Genomic DNA, 7,500 nt, shown 5'->3' with positions numbered 1-7,500 from the left:
TGTCTCTGTCTGACTCTGTCTCTGTCTCAGTCTCTGACTGACTCTGACGCTGTCTGTCTCTGTCTGTCTCTGTCTTTGTCTGCGTCTGCCTGTCTCTGTCTGTCTCTGTCTCTGTCTCTATCTCTGTCTCTGTCTCTGTCTCTGTCCCTGTCTCTGTCTCTGTCTCTGTCTCTGTCTCTGTCTCTGTCTCTATCTCTGTCTCTGTCTCTGTCTCTGTCCCTGTCCCTGCCTGTCTCTGTCTCTGTCTCTGTCTCTATCTCAGTCTCTGTCTCTGTCTCTGTCTCTGTCTCTGTCTCTGTCTCTGTCTCTGTCTCTGTCTCTGTCTCTGTCTCTGTCTCCGTCTCCGACTCCGTCTCTGTCTCTGTCTCTGTCTCTGTCTCTCTCTCTGTCTCTGTCTCTGTCTCTGTCTCAGTCTCTGTCTCTGTCCCTGTCTCCGTCTCTGTCTCTGTCACTGCCTGTATCTGTCTCTGTCTGTCGCTGTCTCTGTCTCTGTCTGTCTCTGTCTGTGCGTGTCTCTGTCTCTGTCTCTGCCGCACACTCTGTCTCTGTCTCTGTCTATCTCTGTCTCCGTCTGTCACTGTCCCTGTCTCTGTTTGTCTCTGTCTGTGTGTGTCTCTGTGTGTGTCTGTGTGTCTCTGTCTCTGTCTGCCTCTGTCTGTCTCTGTCGGTCTCTGTCTCAGTCTCTGTCTCTGTCTCTGTCTGACTCTGTCTCTGTCTCAGTCTCTGACTGACTCTGACGCTGTCTGTCTCTGTCTGTCTCTGTCTTTGTCTGCGTCTGCCTGTCTCTGTCTGTCTCTGTCTCTGTCTGTCTCTGTCTGTCTGTGTCTCTGCCTATCTCTCTCTGTCACTGTCTCTGTCTGTCTCTGTCTCTGTCTGTCTATGACCCTGTCTGTCTCTGTCTGCCACTGTCTCTCTTTGTCTCTGTATCTGTCCGTCTCTGTCTGTGTTTGTCTGTCTCTGCCTGTCTCAGTCTCTGTCTGTCTCTGTCTGTCTCTGTCTGTCTCTGTCTGTCTCCGTCTGTCTCTGTCTGTCTCTGTCTGTCTCTGTCTCTGTCTCTGACTCTGTCCCTGTCCCTGTCTCTGTCGCTGTCTCTGTCTCTGTCTCTGCCTCTGTCGCTGTCTCTGTCTCTGTCTCTGTCTCTGTCTCTGTCTCTGTCTCTGTATCTGCCTCTGTCTGTCTATGTCTCTGTCATTCTCTGTCTCTGTCTGTCCCTCTCTCTGTCTATGTGTCTGTCTCTGTCTCTGTCTCTGTCTCTGTCTCTGTCTCTGTCTCTGTTTCTGTCTCTGTCTCCTTCTCTGTCTCTGTCTTTCTCTCTGTCTGTCGCTGTCTCTGTCTCTGTCTGTCTCTGTGTGTCACTGTCATTTCTGTCTATGTCTCTGTCTCTGACTGCCTCCGTCTCTGTCTCTGTCTCTGTCTGCGTCTGCCTGTCTCTGTCTCTGTCTTTGCCTCTGTCTCTGCCTCTGTCTCTGTCTCTGCCTCTGCCTCTGTCCGTTTCTGTCTCTGTCTCTGTCTCTGTTTCTGTCTCTGCCTCTGTCTCTGTCTCTGTCTCTGTCTCTGTCTCTATCTCTGTCCGTTTCTGTCTCTGTATCTGTCTCTGCCTCTGTCTCTGTCTCTGTCTCTGCCTCTGTCTCTGTCTCTGTGTGTCACTGTCTGTCTCTGTCTCTGTCTGCCTCCGTCTCTGTCTCTGTCTCTGTCTGTGTCTGTGACTGACTCTGTCCCTGTCTGTCTCTGTCTTTGTCTCTCCCTGTCTCTGCCTGTCTCTGTCTCTGTCTGTCTCTGTCTCTGTCTCTGTCTCTGTCTCTGTCTCTGTCTCTGTCTCTGTCTCTGTCTCTGTCTCTGTCTCTGTCTCTGTCTCTGTCTCTGTCTCTGTCACTGTCTCTGTCTCTGTCTCTGTCTCTGTCTCTGTCTCTGTCTCTGTCTCTGTCTCTGTCTCTGTATCTGTATCTGTCTCTGTCTCTGTCTCTGTCTCTGTCTCTGTCTCTGTCTCTGTCTCTGTCTCTGTCTCTGTCTCTGTCTCTGTCTCAGTCTCTGTCTCTGTCTCTGTCTCTGTCTCTGTCTCTGTCACTGTCTCAGTCTCTGTCTCTGTCACTGTCTCAGTCTCTGTCTCTGTCTGTCTCTGTGTGTCACTGTCATTTCTGCATCTGCCTCTGTCTCTGACTGACTCCGTCTCTGTCTCTGTTTCTGTCTGCGTCTGCCTGTCTCTGCCTCTGTCTTTGCCTCTGTCTCTGCCTCTGTCTATGTCTCTGCCTCTGCCTCTGTCCGTTTCTGTCTCTGTCTCTGTCTCTGTCTCTGTCTCTGTCTCTGTCTCTGTCTCTGTCTCTGTCTCTGTCTCTGTCTCTGTCTCTGTCTCTGTCTCTGCCTCTGTCTCTGTCTCTGCCGCTGCCTCTGTCCGTTTCTGTCTCTGTCTCTGTCTCTGTCTCTGCCTCTGTCTCTGTCTGTCTATGTCTCTGTCTCTGTCTCTGTCTCTGTCTCTGTCTCTGTCTCTGTCTCTGTCTCTGTGTCTGCCGCTGTCTCTGTCTCCGTCTCCGTCTCCGTCTCTGTCTCTGTCTCTGTATCTGTCTCTGCCTCTCTCTCTGTCTCTCTCTCTGTCTCTGTCTCTGTCTGTCACTGTCTCTGTCTGTCTCTGTCTCTGTCTCTGTCTCTGTCTCTGTCTCTGTCTCTGTCTCTGTCTCTGTCTCTGTCTCTGTCTCTGTCTCTGTCTCTGTCTCTGTCTCTGCCTCGGTCTCTGTCTCTGTCTCTGTCTCTGTCTCTGCCTCTGTCTCTGTCCCTGTCTCTAGCTCTGTCTGTTTCTGTCTCTGTATCTGTCTATGCCTCTGTCTCTGTCTATGTCCCTGTCTGCCTCTGTCTGCGACTGTCTCTGTTTGTCTCTGTCTCTGTCTATATCTGTCTCTGTCTGTCGCTGTCTCTGTCTCTGTCTGTCTATGTCTGTGTGTGTCTCTGTGGGTCTCTATCTCTCTCTGTCTCTGTCTGTCTCTGTCTGTTTTTCTCGGTCTGTGTCTCAGTCTCTATCTCTGTCTCTGACTGACTCCGTCTGTGTCTCTGTCTCTGTCTGTCTCTGTCTCTGTCTGCGTCTGCCTGTCTCTGTCTCTGTCTGTCTCGGTCTCTGTCTGTCTCTGTCTCTGTCTCTGTCTCTATCTCTATCCCTGTCTCTGTCTCTGTCTCTGTCTCTGCCTCTGTCTCTGTCTCTGTCTCTGTTTCTGTCTCTGTATCTGTCTCTGCTCCTGTCTCTGTCTATGTCCCTGTCTGCCTCTGTCTGCGACTGTCTCTGTTTGTCTCTGTCTCTGTCTATATCTGTCTCTGTCTGTCGCTGTCTCTGTCTCTGTCTGTCTCTGTCTGTGTGTGTCTCTGTGTGTCTCTGTCTCTGTCTGTCGCTGTCGGTCTCTGTCTCAGTCTCTGTCTCTGTCTCTGTCTGACTCTGTATCTGCCTCAGTCTCTGACTGACTCTGTCGCTGTTAGTCTCTGTCTCTGTCTGTCTCTGTCTCTGTCTGTCTCTGTGTGTCACTGTCATTTCTGTCTATGTCTCTGTCTCTGACTGACTCCGTCTCTGTCTCTGTCTCTGTCTGCGTCTGCCTCTGTCTCTGTCTCTGTCTCTGCCTCTGCCTCTGTCCGTTTCTGTCTCTGTCTCTGTCTCTGTCTCTGTCTCTGCCTCTGTCTCTGTCTCTGTCTCTGCCTCTGCCTCTGCCTCTGTCTCTGTCTCTGTCTCTGTCTCTGTCTCTGTCCCTGTCTGTCGCTGTCTCTTTCTCCGCCTGTCTCTGTATGTGTGTGTCTCTGTCTATCTCTGTCGGTCTCTGTCTCTGTCTCTGCCGCACTCTCTGTCTCTGTCCCAGTCTATCTCTGTCTCTGTTTGTCGCTGTCTCTGTGACTGTCTGTCTCTGTCTGTTTCTGTCGGTCTGTGTCTCAGTCTCTGTCTCTGTCTCTGACTGACTCCGTGTCTGTCTCTGTCTCTGACTGACTCCGTCTCTGTCTCTGTCTCTGTCTGTCTCTGTGTCTGTCTGCGTCGGCCTGTCTCTGTATCTGTCTCTGCCTCCCTCTCTGTCTCTCACTCTGTCTCTGTCTCTGACTGCCTCTGTCGCTGTCTGTATCTGTATCTGTCTGTCACTGTCTCTGTCTGTCTCTGTCTCGGTCTCTGTCTCCGTCTCTGTCTCTGTCTCTGTCTCTGTCTCTGTCTCTGTCTCTGTCTCTGTCTCTGTCTCTGTCTCTGCCTCTGTCTCTGTCTCTGTCTCTGTCTCTGTCTCTGTCTCTGTCTCTGTCTCTGTGTCTGTCTCAGTCTCTGTCTCTGTCCCTGTCTCTGTCTCTGTCTCTGTCACTGCCTGTATCTGTCTCTGTCTGTCGCTGTCTCTGTCTCTGTCTGTCTCTGTCTGTGTGTGTCTCTGTGTGTCTCTGTCTCTGTCTGTCGCTGTCGGGCTCTGTCTCTGTCTCTGTCTCTGTCTCTGTCTCTGTCTGACTCTGTCTCTGCCTCAGCCTCTGACTGACTCTGTCGCTTTTAGTCTCTGTCTCTGTCTCTGTCTCTGTCTGTCTCTGTGTGTCACTGTCATTTCTGTCTATGTCTCTGTCTGTGTCTCTGACTGATTCTGTCGCTGTCTGTCTCTGTCTTTGTCTGTCCCTGTCTCTGCCTGTCTCTGTCTCTGTCCGTCTCTGTCTCTGTCTGTCTATGTCCCTGTCGGTCTCTGTCTCTGTCCCTGTCTGTCTCTGTCTGTGTGTGTCTCTGTGTGTCCCTGTCTCTGTCTGTCTCTGTCGGTCTCTGTCTCAGTCTCGGTCTCTGTCTCTGACTGACTCCGTCTCTGTCTCTGTCTCTGTCTGCGTCTGCCTGTCTCTGTCTCTGTCTCTGCCTCTGTCCCTGCCTCTGTCTCTGTCTCTGCCTCTGCCTCAGTCCGTTTCTGTCTCTGTCTCTGTCTCTGTCTCTGTCTCTGTCTCTGCCTCTGTCTCTGTCTCTGTCTCTGTCTCTATGTGTGTCCGTTTCTGTCTCTGTCTCTGTCTCTGTCTCTGACTCTGTCTCTGTCTCTGTCTCTGTCTCTGTCTCTGTCTCTGTCTCTGTCTCTGTCTCTGTCTCTGTCTCTGTCTCTGTCTCTGTCTCCGTCTCTGTCTCTGTCTCTGCCTCTGTCTCTGTCCCTGTCTCTATCTCTGTCTGTTTCTGTCTCTGTATCTGTCTCTGCCTCTGTCTATGTCTCTGTCCCTGACTGACTCTGTCTCTGTCTGTCTCTGTGTGTCTCTGTCATTCCTGTCTCTGTCTCTGTCTCTGGCTCTGTCTCTGACTGACTCTGTCTCTGTCGGTCTCTGTGTGTCTCTGTCATTTCTGTCTCTGTCTCTGTCTCTGTCTCTGGCTCTGTCTCTGTCTGTCTCTGTGTGTCTCTGTCATTTCTGTCTCTGCCTCTGTCTCTGGCTCTGTCTCTGTCTGTCTCTGTGTGTCTCTGTCATTTCTGTCTCTGTCTCTGTCTCTGGCTCTGTCTCTGACTGACTCTGTCTCTGTCTGTCTCTGTGTGTCTCTGTCATTTCTGTCTCTGTCTCTATCTCTGTCCGTTTCTGTCTCTGAATCTGTCTCTGCCTCTGTCTCTGTCTCTGTCTCTGCCTCTGTCTCTGCCTCTGTCTCTGTCTCTGTCTCTGTCTCTGTCTCTGTCTCTGTCTCTGTCTCTGTCTCTGTCTCTGTCTCTGTCTCTGTGTCTGCCTCCCTCTATGTCTGTGTCTCTGTCTCTGTCTCTGTCTCTGTCTCTGTCTCTGTCCCTGTATCTGTCTCTGTCTCTCTCTGTCTCTGTCGCTGTCTCTGTCTCTGTGTCTGTCTCTGTCTCTGTCTCTGCCCCTGTCTCTGTCTCTGTCTCTCTCTCTGTCCCTGTCTCTGTCTCTGTCTCTCTCTCTGACTGACTCCGTCTCTGTCTCTGTCTCTGTCTCTGTCTCTGTCTCTGTCTCTGTCTCTCTCTCTGTCTCTGTCTCTGTCTCTGTCTCTGTCTCTGTCTCTGTCTCTGTCTCTGTCTCTGCCTCTGTCTCTGTCCCTGTCTCTATCTCTGTCTGTTTCTGTCTCTGTATCTGTCTCTGCCTCTGTCTCTGTCTATGTCCCTGTCTGCCTCTGTCTGCGACTGTCTCTGTTTGTCTCTGTCTCTGTCTATATCTGTCTCTTCTGTCGCTGTCTCTGTCTCTGTCTGTCTATGTCTGTGTGTGTCTCTGTGGGTCTCTATCTCTCTCTGTCTCTGTCTGTCTCTGTCTGTTTTTCTCGGTTTGTGTCTCAGTCTCTATCTCTGTCTCTGACTGACTCCGTCCCAGTCTCTGTCTCTGTCTGTCTCTGTCTCTGTCTGCGTCTGCCTGTCCCTGTCTCTGTCTGTCTCGGTCTCTGTCTGCGTCTGTCTCTGTATCTGTCTCTATCTCTATCTCTGTCTCTGTCTCTGTCTCTGTCTCTGCCTCTGTCTCTGTCTCTGTCTCTGTCTCTGTCTCTGTCTCTGTCTCTGTCTCTGTCTCTGTCTCTGTCTCTGTCTCTGTCTCTGTCTCTGTCTCTGTCTCTGTCTCTGTCTCTGTCTCTGTCTCTGTCTTTGTCTCTGCCTCTGCCTCTGTCCCTGTCTCTATCTCTGTCTGTTTCTGTCTCTGTATTTGTCTCTGCCCCTGTCTCTGTCTATGTCCCTGTCTGCCTCTGTCTGCGACTGTCTCTGTTTGTCTCTGTCTCCGTCTATATCTGTCTCTGTCTGTCGCTGTCTCTGTCTCTGCCTGTCGCTGTCTGTGTGTGTCTCTGTGTGTCTCTGTCTCTGTCTGTCGCTGTCGGTCTCTGTCTCAGTCTCTGTCTCTGTCTGTCTCTGTGTGTCACTGTCACTTCTGCCTCTGTCTCTGTCTCTGACTGACTCCGTCTCTGTCTCTGTCTCTGTCTGCGTCTGCCTGTCTCTGTCTCTGTCTCTGTCTCTGTCTCTGACTGACTCTGTCTCTGTCTCTGTCTCTGTCTCTGCCTCTGTCTGTCTATGTCTCTGTCTTTCTCTGTCTCTGTCTGTCCCTCTCTCTGTCTATGTGTCTGTCTCTGTCTCTCTCTCTGTCTCTGTCTCTGTCTCTGTCTGTCGCTGTCTCTGCCTCTGCCTGTCTCTGTCTGTGTGTGTCTCTGTCTATCTCTGTCTGTCTCTGCATGTCTCTGTCTCTGTCTGTCTCTGTCTGTCTCTGTCTGTCTCTGTCTGTCTCTGTCTCTGTCTCTGTCTCTGTCTCTGTCTCTGTCTCTGTCTCTGTCTCTGTCTCTGTCTCTGTCTCTGTCTCTGTCTCTGTCTCTGTCTCTGTCTCTGTCTCTGTCTCTGTCTCTGTCTCTGTCTCTGTCTCTGTCTGTGTCTGTGTCCCCGTCTCTGACTCTGTGTCTAGCTCTTTCTCTGTCTCTGTCTCTGTCTCTGTCTCTTTTCTGTCTGTCGCTGTCTCTGTCTCCGCCTGTCCCTGTCTGTGTGTGTCACTGTCTATCTCTGTCTGTCTCTGTCTCTGTCTCTGCCGCACACTCTGTCTCTGTCTCTGTCTATCTCTGTCTCCGTCTGTCACTGTCCCTGTCTCTGTTTG

The sequence above is a fragment of the Megachile rotundata genome, chromosome 13 (assembly GCF_050947335.1).
Source record: "Megachile rotundata isolate GNS110a chromosome 13, iyMegRotu1, whole genome shotgun sequence".
Classification (NCBI taxonomy): Eukaryota; Metazoa; Arthropoda; class Insecta; order Hymenoptera; family Megachilidae; genus Megachile; species Megachile rotundata.
Note: the sequence above shows the minus strand (reverse complement) of the source record.